Source organism: Mesoplodon mirus, assembly GCF_964341445.2.
Source record: "Mesoplodon mirus genome assembly, chromosome: X".
Lineage (NCBI taxonomy): Eukaryota > Metazoa > Chordata > Mammalia > Artiodactyla > Ziphiidae > Mesoplodon > Mesoplodon mirus.
The window spans coordinates 98,349,851-98,366,054 of record NC_138981.1 but is presented as its reverse complement, the minus strand read 5'-3'; positions in this window follow the sequence as shown (position 1 = coordinate 98,366,054).

Here is a 16,204-nt window from a genome sequence, read left to right as displayed (position 1 = left end):
AGGGCATCAGAATTCTAGAAGGTGAATTTGGGTATACTGGCCCAAAAAGCTGCCCATTGATAACCACCATTTCTTAGCTGAGAATTACTAGATAACATTTTCTATGTTTGTTAGCAAGAGTATTTTAATCTAATGAGTATGGTTGTTGAAGGCCTTTCTTTCCCAACTGGATTAGTGCCATATTTAAAAATCCCACAGGGAGATCTACTATTCATTGTCTCTTCTGTGTCTTTGCTGAGCTACTCTTATGAACTTCCTGATGCCAAGATGTGATAAGCATTAGTCTTGAAAATCCCTGTACAGAAGAACAAGTAAGCACTCTTTCTCAACCTGTGATGTGTACCTAAGTCAAACGAACTGAAAAAGTACTGAAAAACTATGTTTATTATTTTTAAAATAACTAAATTCTATGCAGTACTAATTTTTTTTTTTTTTTCCTGTACGTGGGCCTCTCACTGTTGTGGCCTCTCCCGTTGTGGAGCACAGGCTCCGGACATGCAGGCTCAACGGCCATGGCTCACGGGCCCAACTGCTCCGCGGCATGTGGGACCTTCCCAGACCGGGGCATGAACCCGTGTCCCCTGCATCGGCAGGCGGACTCTCAACCACTGCACCACCAGGGAAGTCCTGCAGTGCTAATTTTAAGAAGAAACTTTTGCTGACAAAAATCTTATTGTCTCAAATCAATTAGCTCCATTAACTCAGGTGACTCTGAGATAAAGTCAATGTCAACAACAAACTCAAGTAGATAGAACTGATGGTAAATAAGATGATTTTGAAATAAAAACTGGTCTTTAGACAAGTAAGAGTTGATATATATTTGATGTCAAAATAGGACTTTTTTGGGGGAGACAGATATTTTGTTCAGAAGGTAAACCTTACTAAAGACAATGCAATAAAACTGAGTTAATTGAATTTTTAAAAATTCATGATATAGCTCACAGAAGTAACAGCTTAATTTCTGGCTGATTCCTATTTACACTGGGTGCTACACTTTTAAAGTGAGCACTATTATTGTTATTTGCCTCCCTTCAATCTTGATGACCTGGGACAAAGTCCTAAGTTCCCTCACCATGTTCCAGCTTTACTTATACATATCAAAATATACATATGTTAAATAAAACTCAACAAACCAATATCCTCAAGTTACCAAATGTCTTATCTGCACTTCACCAGAAAAGAACAGATCAGAGTTTTAATTTTTAAAAGGCAAAAAAAGAAAATTAATCCAGGGTGGTCAACCTAAGGTCAGCATACATTCACCCCAATTTCATAAATCTACTGCCTCTACATATAATATTCTGAATAATGAGAATGGATCTTCAATCAAGATGATAGCCTTTATACCTTCCTAAATTGTAAAATCAGGTAATTTGGCACAGTCCTTGGGTCACAGGGGAGAGGGCAAGACTGTGCTACTCAAATATTAAAATGGGTGGGGGAGCAGTCTCTACATGAGAAATCTCTATATCTTTTGCTTATTTTGCTGTGCACCTAAAACTCCTCTAAAAAAACGTCTATTTAATAAATAAATAAATGTCACCCTCTGCTAATCTTCAGCTACCCTGAAATTCAAATAACTAGAACCCAACAACCCCAAGTATGCACCAGTTAAATATGGCTTTTCTTTTTTCTATGTATTTCAAGTCAAAATGATAGATTACCAGCCCTCTGTACTTTAGGTATGAGCCCTACATCAACTGAGGCTGAGAGAGAATTCTGTTGAATGCTCATGAAGCTGTATGGCATTTGGCAGTGATAAATACATTTGGCTGACAGTGATAGAGACTCATCAACACTTGGATATTGAGTTTCATTCATCCGACACTCATATGAGGAACAGTTTCTAAAACACTTTCTCATGCGTTTATGTTTCTGTGCCAGTAAAGAAAAAGTATTCTGAGTATTTTGGGCTACCTTATCAGTAGGTACAGAAACCCTCCTGTTTTCCAAATTTAGGAGTGAGTTTTGACGTCTCAGTTCTGATATTCCCTTCCTGCACCCAATAGATAATTATGCCTTCTATTTCTTTGCCTTGCTTCTGCAGTAGGCTGGAAAGACCCTCCTTATTAAAAAGTGTATTAGTTAATGTCAATACAGGCTTTCAGACTTGTAACATTTGAAAAATTGAAAAATCAAAAGACATGGAAAAGGAGAGAGCTTTAGTAAAAACAAGGAGAATGGTAAGAAACTATATATCTATTGGAGAAACGTATATCCTAGCCTGTAGGTATAAGTAGGGTAGCCTATATTTCTATAGTTGGGAAAGCTTAAGATATAAAATGATCTATATTTTCCTTCCATGAAATATTATAATGAACAAAATACTTGCCATATAATAAGTTTTAAGGATGGTAGTCAGGAGGCTGATTTTTGTTAAAATGTTGTTCCAATCCTAGAGCCAGGCTAATTTCCATGGCAGCAATGCTATAAAGAGACTTAAGACTGTTTCAAAGCAGTATATTAGGCTAAAAGAATATGCTAGATTAAAAGAACCAAACAGATAACTGTGAAGAAAATTAGAAATAATTTAAGTCTTTTTTCTCAGAAAGCTTATGAATGTGTAATGAAATAAAAAGAAAAGCATCTATATCTTTTTCAGGCAGTCTAAAGGAATATAGCCCAACAGAGGTTACTGGCAGATGTTTGTCTCCACTCATTAATCTGGACAAAAACAGGTTTTAGCAATTGAATTCTATCTGTGCTTTCCATAATCCTGCAAACACATTTCAAAGTACTGTACTTATATTGCGGTTCCAGGGTTGTTGAAGAGAAAATATGCCTGGCATCCTTTGGAATTGGCATACGCAATGTTTTTCAAAACAGACTAAATCCCTGGCATCTTTCCTAAGCTTATTAAAATGTTGTATTTGCCTTCCAAGTGTCACTTTTTAACCAGAACACTCTCATAAATTTACCCTAAGTCTATGACAGCTCCCATGTTTTAAGAGAGCCAGAATTTTGTTTTGTACATATAACAAGGGAATAAATGGCCCCTCGATGAATAATTTTCATTTTTGCAGGATGAAGTTATCAAGCAGAAAACTTCATTAGACCTGCTGCCATTGTTTTAGAGATGATAAAAAGAAATAATTTTCAAGGTGATATGCCTAACTAACACTGAACCACCACAGTAATACCCATTAACTTCAGATGAGGGGCCACAGAGTTTAAAATCCATTCCAAAAAATTAGAAAAAAATAGTCTGTTCTAAGTGAATTGTTTTAATGAAGCTTAGTTATGTTACAAACATATGATAAAAATACAAAATGAACTGATAGAATACTTCTCAGCTAAATAAATGAAATATGAAGTCAAGCCTGTTAAAATGCCTGCGTCTGCAGAAAAGGATTGCAGTTACAGTAAAGATATTCCATATGGTGGAGAGAGATGGGGTGGGGAAGAGAGAGAAAGAGGGAGGGAGGGAGGGAGAGAACACAACTAGATAACTAGATGTGCAGTTGTGGACTGCATTTGATCTACAGGGTAATGATGCATGGAATACTGGGTTCTTTATAATGGACGTTTTCTGTATACCTATGATATTAGCAATAAGCAGTGAGGTTGAATTTCTCTTTTACATTAGCAAATAAGCGAGAGAGAGGCATGGACATATATACACTACCAAACGTAAGGTAGATAGATAGCTAGTGGGAAGCAGCCGCATAGCACAGGGAGATCAGCTCGGTGCTTTGTGACCGCCTGGAGGGGTGGGATAGGGAGGGTGGGAGGGAGGGAGACGCAAGAGGGAAGAGATATGGGAACATATGTATATGTATAACTGATTCACTTTGTTATAAAGCAGAAACTAACACACCATTGTGAAGCAATTATACTCCAATAAAGTAAAAAATAAAATAAAATAAAATAACATCAGACGCTCTCAGAATTGTCCTTTATACTCCTTTTCAAAGAACCCCTGAAGGTTTCCTGGCTGCAAGAAAGTATCTTTTTTAGGGAAAAAAATACATCCCCTGCGTAAGAAAGAAGAAACACAGCCCTTTACCACTCCTTATGACTGTGAAATAAAGTTTTCTTGGAGTGAGACTAGAGGTGGTGCCTTTTGTTACTCTTTTCCATTACCATTTTTCACTATCCTCATGCTGTCAAATAAATGTATATGAGATACTGATGTCTGATGAAGCCCAAAACATTACTTCTCTCAAAGCTATCTATCCTTTAACAGGGGATGAAAGAAGTAAGCAAAAAAGAAACTATAAATGTGGCATCTTTCTAATTTGGTGGTCCTTGGACAAGTGATTTACTAATACCCATAAAGTCACAAAATCATACTACTGTCTCCATCTCTGAACAAGACCATTATTCATCCACTGACTAGTTCCACTCTTCTTTAGGCTACAAATGTGAAAGCTCTGATAATGCATATGAGGAAAGCTGTACCTCAAGTAGAGGTACCAATATACCACCTGCACATATAAAAGGCAAGAATGAAGCATCTTAACAGTATTATCTATCCTATAAAAACCTGGGATTTCAAATCTGGACGGACTCTTGGAGGTCATCTAGTTCAATTATCACATTTCTTACAGACGGAAAAATGGAGGCTTAGGGACGGATTGTACAAGATCGCTCTGATAGTGGTAGAACCTGGATTGGATCCTGTAGCTCCTGATTGCTAGTCTGGTAAGATACCCCACATAACCAGACAGTTTCCCAGTTTCCCTCCCAGTGTGGGCGATGACTACCCAAACATGATCTGTAATACAAACTTCTGTTTATGGAATATGTTGTCTTTCTCTTGAAGATGAAACAGTGCACATTTCAAGACCAAAGAGAACCACATCTTTTCCCTAATGGTCTTCTCTGACCACTATATTTTCATGTTCAAGAATTATGAGTTGAACAAACCTTGATATTTAGTATTAAAGTGTTTCCCATTATTCACCTATTGATTCAAGGTTTCTTAATGGTACAGTTCATTTTTATTCCAAAGCACTTTGACCATGAACTCCCAGGAACAGCAATATGAAATCTAAAAATAGGAAAATTTTTAAATGCATAATTTGTCAAACTCCTATCCAGAGAAATATTGATTTTGAGTACTTGTCCATAAAATATTTCTCAGTATATACTACTAGGGTTTAAGTGCAAATCTCTTTCAGTGCTTTTTGCATTTTATTAAGGACCAAAATTCAGTCTCCTAAAATTTGTTGGTCTGATGCATATATTCTCCTATTATTTGTTATTGTGTATGCTTCCTCTCTTCTCAGCTAGATTATACACTTTTCTAAGTGTAGGAATCACTTCATCAAACCTGTCTTGTATTCTTCCCTGCACCAAAACACAGGATATGTCACGTAGTCAGTGTTCCATATATAGTTCTAGAATGAACAGATTTATTACTTATCTCCAAGACAATGGCTATATAGTTTCTTTGGAGGACACAGGCTTTGGAGACAGAAAATATTGGATAAAGAGATACAAATTCACCAGCTTTGTGATCTTACAGAAATTACTTGACAAAGCTGATGCTCAGTTTCTCACCTATAGTACTGACAACAATATCAATGATTCTAAATTACTTCAGAAGCTTGTTGTAAAACGAGATAACATCTGCAAATTATCTATCTCTCACATTTCCTGCTTTAAGCAATGGACATAAGCAATAAATATTCACTCCCTTTTCTCTGTTTTTTTCATTTGAATCAAATAATTACAGAAATGACCTGGAAAGACCCTAACAAAAACAAACAAACAAAAAATCATGCCATAGAATCATGCAGAACAAGTTAAATCCAGATAATAATATTATCCTCACAAAACTAATGGGAGGACTGAGAATAATGTAAGTAAAACAATTACTGCCGTGCCTAGTTCGAAGTAGATGCTTAACACATGATATTATTTATTGTTGGAGTATTTTATTCAACCAAAGTTCCTTATTAGTCTGAACTCAACTTTTAATACATTCATCAGTTCTAAATTATAATTGAAAGGTAATATTGCCTAACTATATTTATGATACATCCATGGCAGTATCTGTAGACCCTTGCACATAAAGTATTTATTCTCAGCCTATATTAGTGTGTCCTCTGGATTGCTGTTCAATAGAGACAAAGGCCACCACTAAGTATACTCCTGAAGGAGAAGGATGGGCACAGTGCCGGGACCACAACAAAGAGAAAATGAAAACACTGGGGATGAGAAATCTAAGCCTCTATCTTTCCAAACATTCACAAAAACACAGAAAATTGTGTAATCAGCTCCAATGTCCACATGACCCAGTTTCAAAGTTCAGCAAAATTTTGCCAATTCTGTTTTCTCTATCAGGTCCTAACTCTGTATGTGTGGGTGTTGGAATATTTTAAAGATAATAATAGGCACCATGTCATTTCAGCCACAAATTCTTCAGTCTGCATGGTATAGACATTTTATGAACATAAATACCATACCATTATCACAGTCCCCCAATAATGTTAATTCCACACTATCCTCTAATACTCAGTCCATCTTTAAATTGATCTGATTTTCTCAAAACGTTTTTACAGTTGATGTTTTCCAGTCGGGATTCCAACATCATATATACATTACATTTAGTTGTTATTTCTCCTAAGTCTCTTTTATTCTAAAAGAGTCATTTCCTTTTCTTTGGGAATCTGAGTTGTAATGGGGGTAAATGTGTGACCATAATTCACAGATGTTGCCTGGAGCTGGAAAGGCAGAAAGCAAGTTAGTATGGCTCATTGTAGATGCTCAGATACGGTGACCATTATACACTATTCAGTGAACAGTAACAAACACTAAAAAAAGAGTTGACTGTACCTGCTGGACGTGAATATAAGTTACTCTTTAAAAGAACAGAAAAACCAACTAAAAGCCATCTTATTTTCATTGCTTAAGCTCAATCCTGTGTATCACGGTTGCTTTACTGCTCTACTCCACTTTTCAAAAGGTAAATGACATTCTCTAGAGTCATACAGGATGCATCATTGAAATGGTTAATGTACTAGTGATTTTAAAAAAATCCGTGTATTTCTTTCCTCCAGGACTATCCTCTGGAGAAACTTTGCTCCAAGCTTTTATTCTGCAGCATGATCCAGAGCTTATTCTTCCATAAAAAATTTAGCTTCAAGGCGAAATTAGCTGATAAACTCTAAAATGATCTGTACTTTTCACTGTTTAACACATTAAAAGATTTTCCTTAACCATTCTCTACTGCTCGTTAGCTTGTAAAGGCTTGACAATGTCCTGAATGATATTATTAATCTGAATCATGCAGTTTGCTGCAAAATGAGCTAATAGTCATTGTATTCACAGCTCCTCATAGAAGCAGATTCTTCGAGGTAAGCAAAGTTCATCCTTAGGAGAACAGTTGTTTTTGGACCACTACAATATCAGTTAGTACAGAAATTGAATTTATACTTTAAAAATCCACACTAGTGTTTTATATTCCCTTAGCTTACATCATTTATCCAATGTATCTTATTCTTCATCAAATATTTCTTTTAGGTTTACTCTCATTCTGGCATTCAAAGTTCTCAAAAATCTCACTCAGGTGGAATTTCTGTGAAGCCAATGTGGAATGTAATCTCTGGGTCCTTCACTTGCGCGGGTCCCTTTCCAGCCCTGGCAGGGCCTTAGCAATGTATTCATATAGCCATACATTACTGAAAAATTTGCAAAATTATCATACTTTAACTATATTCAGTTAAGACCACTGTCGCATTCCACTCTGATTTTGCTCCATGTCAGATGTCATTAGAGGGATCATAGTCATAGGCCTTTTTACAATCTGACTAAGGGACGTTGACAAGCAATCTGAAACTGACAAAGATAACATAAAACTCATAATTTGCCATTATAATGAGGACATAGATGACAACTGTGTTAATGAGTGCCATCAATTCAAAGAGTGGTAAGATTATTCATTGTCCAAGAAAATTTCATGTGTCAAGAAATCTTTCAGTTTACTTATAAAAGAATTTTAATAGTAGTTTCATCAAATTTGACAACAACCCTAAAAAAATTTATGACATTATTTATAATAAGTTGTGAGGCTGAAAAAGCCTGTTTTAAACTAGCAATGATAAAAATAAATATCTATCACACCACAGGTAAAAAGCAATCATTTCTCTATTCTTTCCTCAGGCGTTTATATTATAAAACCATTGTCTTATGAAGAGGCAATCAACAAGTATCAGGCAAAACTTGTATGAAGAAAAGTAGTGTAGCGGTGTTCAAGCCATGATTTAATAAAAATGTTATTTTTCTAGATTTTAAAAATGTTTGTCAGCTTTCTAAAGTTTGAAGTTTGTTGAGAATTTTTTTCTCTTTTAAATATTTTTGTTCATACCAAATATTGCATTCTAAATTTTATAGCATTTCTCTTAAAGAGAGCCCCTGATTATATGAGCTTTAGAGCCCACCAAACCTAGGTGTACCCCTGATCTGACCACTCACTATCCACTTAAAATTATCACCCACTGTTTCCCAGTATGAACCCTCCTCATTAGTTGAGCCAACTGCCATGCATGAAATAAACCAAGTTCCTTACCATCCCTCAAATATACCATGTTGATACTTGCTTCTACTTTTATTCAGGTTAGCTTGTCAGCCATCCTCAGGGTACCCAACTAAGCAAATATTCTTACAGAGTTAACTCAAGAGCTATCACCTGTAGGAAGTTTTTCTTGACTTGATCATCCCTCCTCAGATGCAATTAGTCTTTTCTCTGAATCAGCTTTCACTTTACATTAACTTATATAGAGGTTAAGTACTATAAGTCAATCCCTCACTAGATTGTAATTGTTCTCAGAGCAGGAGGAAGCTCCTTTAGGTGAGTTTTTGCCAGAATGTCCGGTACATTATTTTCCTTACTCTGGGCTTTCAGTTGATGTTGGTTGAATCAGTAGGTGGTGTGTAGTGGAATCGTGTTTTTAGAACACAACTGAATTCACCTCTATGAAGCTGCTTTTTCCTGTCTAGTCAAACCCAAATTGATTTCTCCCTTTTTAGAAATTTCCTTTTGCATTATAATCTATATCTTGATCATTTATCATATAAAAACACCAATTATTATGTGTTGCCTTCCCATATGAATTGAGAGTAGAAATCATGACATTGACTTCTTTGGGAGCTCTCCTAGAGCCATGCTATTCAACTTCATTTTTAAGCACAGTTTATTTATTTCTCCACTATAAAATATTCTTCTACCTATTTTCATTTATGATGCAATGTAACATTCACAATCATTGCCATAACTTTCCAACACCTGTATACTCATTTACTTGATATTTTCTCTCAACACACTCATTTTAAATATATATATATAATATATATATAATATATATTATATATATATATATATATATATACACACTTATATAATTAAAAAGGAAACAGCTTAAATAGAAAGTCAGGATTGATAGCCACAAAAAACAGTTATGATTTCTAGCTTCTGTCAAATCCTCTGACCCCAAGCCTACTTCCTTTTTATTAAACAGAAAGATTACTAAATGTTAGAAAGATATTAAAGACTCATTAGCACCAAACTGAGACTTGCTCCTTAACATAATCCATTCATTCATATAATTTATATTTGTTGTCTTTCTCCTATATGCCTGGATACTCAAGATACCTGGTTTCATTGGGATCCTACGGGGAGAAGATGGGGGGAAAAAAGCAATCAATGCAAATAAATATACAAGTTAATTTGAGCTAGAACAAATTCACTGAAGAAAATAAAATGGAATAATATAAATGAAATTGACTGGGATGAGAATCATTTTTGATTGGACAATCAGAAAAATTTTTTAAAGATAGCTTTCTCACTGAGTTATTATTTATAAAGCCTAGGTCTGTGTATGATCTGAAATAATCCATGTATACCACCAAGGTACATGTCTTTCATTTTGGCAACCACTAAACCATAGTTACATTTTGAAGTAGACAGATCTGAATAAAAATCTCATCTCTACCGCTTACCAGCTGTGAAATCTTGGCCAAGTTACCTAATCTCTCTAAGCCTCATTTTCCTTATCAGAGAAATGAGGACAATCAAAATAAAAATCACAGAATTGCTATAAAGAATAAATAAGAGAAAGGAATTCATATACTTCACAGAGCTCCTGGTACATCATAAGCAGCCTTTTGCAAACGTCCTATGGCAATTTCACCATTTGGCAATTGTCAGGTCCTTTTGATAAATAAAAGGAGCCCTTGGTAGTTATAAGTTGGCAGAAGCTGTACATTTCCTACCCCAAAACCTCACTACCAGGTGGTATGCTTCATTGAAGACAGGTTTTTGACCTAATTCTGTCCTGTGTACAAATATTTATAGGCATAAAACATTCATAATTGCATGTAGCTCAGGTTAATTCCCACTCTGAGACACACAGACTGACACTTTGCAGCAATATTTACTCTGGGCAGATGCTATGATATTTTTACAGCAGGAATAACCAATGTGGTAGTCTTGTAATGTGGTAGAGTCCTCTGTGAAGTAGAGGGATACCAGATCAGTGGGGTTCTATGTATCGAGCTCTACACAGAGGATTTTAGGTTGCTGGCCTTGCCAGATTCTTCTACATGGTTCTCATAAGGATAGTGAGACCTGTATTATCTTTCCAACCAGGCTTCTCTCTTGAACACCACTAATGAAACATATTTCTAACATCTCTAATTCTAATTACAAACTCTCTGGTGTAGATTTTGATAAAAACATTGGAAATGCTAAATAACTATTTTTGTTTTGTTGATTCCAACTTAAGGTACCTCAAGTGCTAATTAACTGCCCTTACAATGAAGTCATAATTTGTACACATTTATATCACACTGTGTATACTGAAGTATTTTTAAAGTAAAATACTCCACAATATAACAGCTCAATAATATTAGCTCTTATTTTCAATATAATAAAAATATAGGTAGAACCTTTGTTGTGACAATTAGAACTAGTTTAAAGAAATATCCAATTACCCTATTATTGGATAGTTATCTACTGTTCACACCCCAAGTGACTGTGAAAGTAGCCAAGGCTTTTAGGAAGAACTGATTAACTCTTTCTGGTCACCAGTTAACCAGAACATTAGCCTTCATCAACCTACAAACCATGTTGGATAAAAAGTAGGTGTTTAATATATCCTTAATTTTGTATACATGAGAATAGCCCCAAAATACTAATTATTGGTATTATTATGATGACTGCTAGTATTTTAAATGGAAAGAAAAATGAAAATTAATAATTCTTTCACAATTTTCCTTCTAGTTTTACTTGTTTGTAGTAGAAACAGCAAGGTGTACAAAAGAAATATAAAAAGCATTCAACCCAGCTTTGCCACTGATTAGCTGTGTGATTACACACAAGTCACAGCTTCCATGCTTCAGTTCCCTCATCTATAAAGTATGGATCATACGCATTTCCCCTAACTGGCAGGGATGTTTTGAAAAGAAAATGAAGTTATACATGAGGATAGGTATTGACAAATTTTAAAGCACTGTACTAATATAGGCTGCTATTATTACTAGTATTTTTATTTTGGCTTGATTCCTAATCAGAGAGCGTAATAAGACAAGAGCCAATGATAATAGAGCCAATAATAATAGCATTAGTGACAGTAGTCCAATTAGACAACAGTGGACGGCAGAAGGTAGACTATAAAAATATATCAGCATATATAGAAGTCATTCATTTTTCATAAATGTCAAAATGAAAGTTCTTTTTTCTTCAACTGAGAAGCTGATGCTTTTATTTATAGACCTGCAATAAACTATTCACTAGTTTTTTAAATCTCCAACAATTTACATTTATATTCAAAACACTAGCAGATGCGTTTTCTTGATATTTTTGAGTTCTCTTTGAGTACACTCTAAGGAGCAATCTTGTAGGATAGGTAGCTGCCTATAAGCTATGCTTTCGAAAGCTCAGAAGGTTCTTAAGAATGTTTTGACTGGATTAGGTATTCCCTTACACTGGAGGAGAAATATATTAGTAACAATACTGTAGGGATTTAATTGTTAATTTGATGTCACTGTCCAGGAAGCAAGTGTCTTGAGATATTGATGATAATGGAATGGGTGAAAAATTTGCAGAGAGAGCTCTAAAGTGATGTCTTAGTCTAGTAAAATGTAAGGGAAGTAGAGGAAGAGAGAAGGCCCAGCAGAGGACTGCTTGAGAATACCAAGAGATGGGGTGAACACAGGACCAACTTGACATACTTCACCATTTTTCTTGAAATAAACTTTGAAAACAGAATTCAGTAATCAGTTGACTCAAAAATTCAATTTGCTGGGCTTCCCTGGTGGCGCAGTGGTTGAGAGTCCGCCTGCCGATGCAGGGGACACGGGTTCGTGCCCCGATCCCGGAAGATCCCACATGCCGCGGAGCGGCTGGCCCCGCGAGCCATGGCCGCGGAGCGGCTGGGCCCGCGAGTCATGGCCGCGGAGCCTGTGTGTCCGGAGCCTGTGCTCCACAACGGGAGAGGCCACAGCAGTGAGAGGCCCGCGTACAGCAAAAAAAAAAAAAAAAAAAAAAAAAAAATTCAATTTGCTGACAAAGGATTAATCTCCAAGATTTACAAGCAGCTCATGCAGCTCAATAACAAAAAAACAAACAACCTAATCCAAAAATGGGCAGAAGACCTAAATAGACATTTCTCCAAAGAAGATATACAGACTGCCAACAAACACATGAAAGAATGCTCAACATCATTAATCATTAGAGAAATGCAAATCAAAACTACAATGAGATATCATCTCACACCAGTCAGAATGGCCATCATCAAAAAATCTAGAAACAATAAATGCTGGAGAGGGTGTGGAGAAAAGGGAACACTCTTGCACTGTTGGTAGGAATGTATATTGATACAGCCACTATGGAGAACAGTATGGAGGTTCCTTAAAAAACTACAAATAGAACTACCATATGACCCAGCAATCCCACTACTGGGCATATACCCTGAGAAAACCATAATTCAAAAAGAGTCATGTACCAAAATGTTCATTGCAGTTCTATTTACAATAGCCAGGACATGGAAGCAACCTAAGTGTCCATCAACAGATGAATGGATAAAGAAGATATGGCACATATATACAGTGGAATATTAGCCATAAAAAGAAATGAAATTGAGATATTTGTAGTGAGGTGGATGGACCTAGAGTCTGTCATACAGAGTGAAGTAAGACAGAAAGAGAAAAACAAATACCTTATGCTAACACATTTATATGGAATCTAAGAAAAAAAAAAGGTCATGAAGAACCTAGGGGTAAGACAGGAATAAAGACACAGACCTACTAGAGAATGGACTTGAGGATATGGGGAGGGGGAAGGGTAAGCTGTGACAAAGTGAGAGAGTGGCATGGACATATATACACTACCAAATGTAAAATAGATAGCTAGTGGGAAGCAGCCGCATAGCACAGGGAGATCAGCTGGGTGCTTTGTGACCACCTAGAGGGGTGGGATAGGGAGGGTAGGAGGGAGGGAGACGCAAGAGGGAAGAGATATGGGAACATATGTATATGTATAACTGATTCACTTTGTTATAAAGTAGAAACTAACACACCATTGTAAAGCAATTATACTCCAATAAAGTTGTTAAAAAAACAAAGAAGAAAAAACCCCCAAAAAACTCAATTTGCCTCTGTTTCAAAGAGGGGATCTGCCTTGAGAGTCCCCAGGCATCCAGAGATAGGTAGGCTATCTCAGGATGAAAAAGCTCTCAATAGAACTTTACTTCCTCTACAAATTGGCCTCTAGTCAACCTTTTAAAAATGTATTACATAGAAAATATTATTTAATTAAAACTCATCAAGTAATGCTCTGTGTGAAGCCAGATATTTTTCAATTCAATAGCCATCTACTAATGGCTGTGATAAAATTGTAAGATATACAGGGTAAAAAACCAGAGGGTTCTTAATCTCCAGGAACTCACATATCTTATAATCCTCTCTTAGTATTGCTCATTTGTAGGCACTTATACCTTCATCCTGCAGGATCTGGAATCAACCCTGACCAAGGCAAACTGTACATAAGGAGAAATATCTCTATCACTGAGTGAGATTTTGAATTAGTCCTGCTGCTGTAAGTCAAATATCTAACATCCCTAAACTTTCCTTTTAAACCATATGTGTCCAATTTGTGCTACTGAATAAGTCTTGGTTTCTGATTATTCATTTGTTCATTGGAACTGAAGCCTTGTTTGGACCCTAAATACTAGATACTAGAGCATGTTTGGGGCCTTGAAAAACTTTCTACATGTTGCTAATTACCTTTCTCTATATTTCCTCCATCTTCAAGGTTCTTGCTGAAAATTGAATATACCACCTACAGACATATCTTACTACAATAAATCTGAAATTGTCAATCACCACTTTCTGAAGCCTCCTGTTTCTGTAACATTACACACCAGGTCTGATTCCCTAGGACTCCACTGACAGCCAAGTTCAAGCACAGCTTAACCACATTTGATTGAATGTTCTAATTTAAACTACTGATTGTCCCTCTCAGGAATTAGTCTTATGGTTTTGTCAGCAAATCATCCCCATTTTACTTGTTTACCTATGCTTCCACCACTAGCTTTGAAATCGAACCTAACTGGGTTATCACAGTCACCTTAATAGTTATCTTCCTAGTCTTTTTTTTTTTTTTTTTTTCAGTACGCGGGCCTCTCACTGTTGTGGCCTCTCCCGTTGCGGAGCACAGGCTCCGGACGCTCAGGCTCAGCGGCCATGGCTCATGGGCCTAGCTGCTCCACGGCATGTGGGATCTTCCCGGACCGGGGCATGAACCCGTGTCCCCTGCATCGGCAGGTGGGCTCTCAACCACTGCGCCACCAGGGAAGCCCTATCTTCCTATTCTTAATCACAATATGTACACAAATTTTCTACTATGCCCTATCACTCTTGCAATCCAAAAGGGTATATAAGTTTTTTTACTTCACATCTTCTAAACAGAAGATTAATTTATAACCATCTGTTATTTTTAAGAAATATCTACAACGAATGTACTGATATCTTAAAGAAAGTAACAAGAAAGGAAGGAAGGGAGGAAGGGAGGGAGAGATAGAGAAGAAGGAGGGAGGAAAGGAGGAAGAAAGGAAGGAAGAAAAGTTGAAATTAACCACAGTGAGAAACTCAGTATTTTGGCTTGTTGGCTTGGACCTCCAAGTATAATTCAAACAAAACATAAAATCCTACAATATGTGACACTAATGTGAAAATTTCTCTCTTGATGCAAAACCTCTTTGGTATTTTTCAGCTGGAACTAAAAAGCACACTACTCTCTAACTGTTCAAGGAACACACTTATGATGCTATATAAGACACCATTAATGCAGAAATAAAAATTTTTAACGTTAAAAATTTATATTTGTGATTTACATTAATTTCCATAGCATAGTACATGGCATTGTTTGTTCTTATGATTAAAGAACTTATCTTAAAAACACTGCCCTAGATGGCAGAGGAGAAAATGCTAGCACAAGTAGGAACACAAAACATAAAGGTGTAAATTGCATTCAAAAGTCAAGTCTAGAAAAAGAGGTTGGAAAACAAATCTCATATTACTCTTTAAGATCTGAATTGAAGTGTAATTATAAGATAATGAAAGTTATTTTCTTCTGTGATACATCAACTGGCTCTGACAGCAGCTCCCAAAATTAAAATCCACCCAGATTTGCAGCAATGTCAGTAATGCTAGAGTATGTGTATGGTCTTACAAGGTAACTGTGTGGAAACATATTTTTTAGTTATGTTTCAATTACATTGGTTTACTAAACATCACCCCATAAACCATTAAATGGTGTAAACAAAGACACAGAAAGTATACATGGACAAGAATATAAGCTCCTACTCTCATGTGAAATTGTAAAAATATCAATTTCAAAGTCGTAAAAATTAGGAAAGTTTCACAAGAAAAATATATTGAGACTAAATAATTCATCTTCTGTTATATTTTACACCTTTAGTTCTCCTTCTTTGAACTACTTAGTGTAAGCTAAAGTAAAGATGGTTTGTAAAAGTAAGATTCAAAGATTCTAAGGTGGTAGCCAAGAAAACTTCACTTTGTTTATGGACAAAAGACTAATTATGACCGTAAAATAACCAAAGTAGAGAGTAGGGTACATTTCAAGAAAGAAACTGGTTTTAAGTTTAGGTTCATAATATCTCTCCTTCCCAAAGGGAGCTTAAAAAGGGTAAGAAAGATTAAAGTATCATTGAAATTAAGACAATATCTCAATCGCATA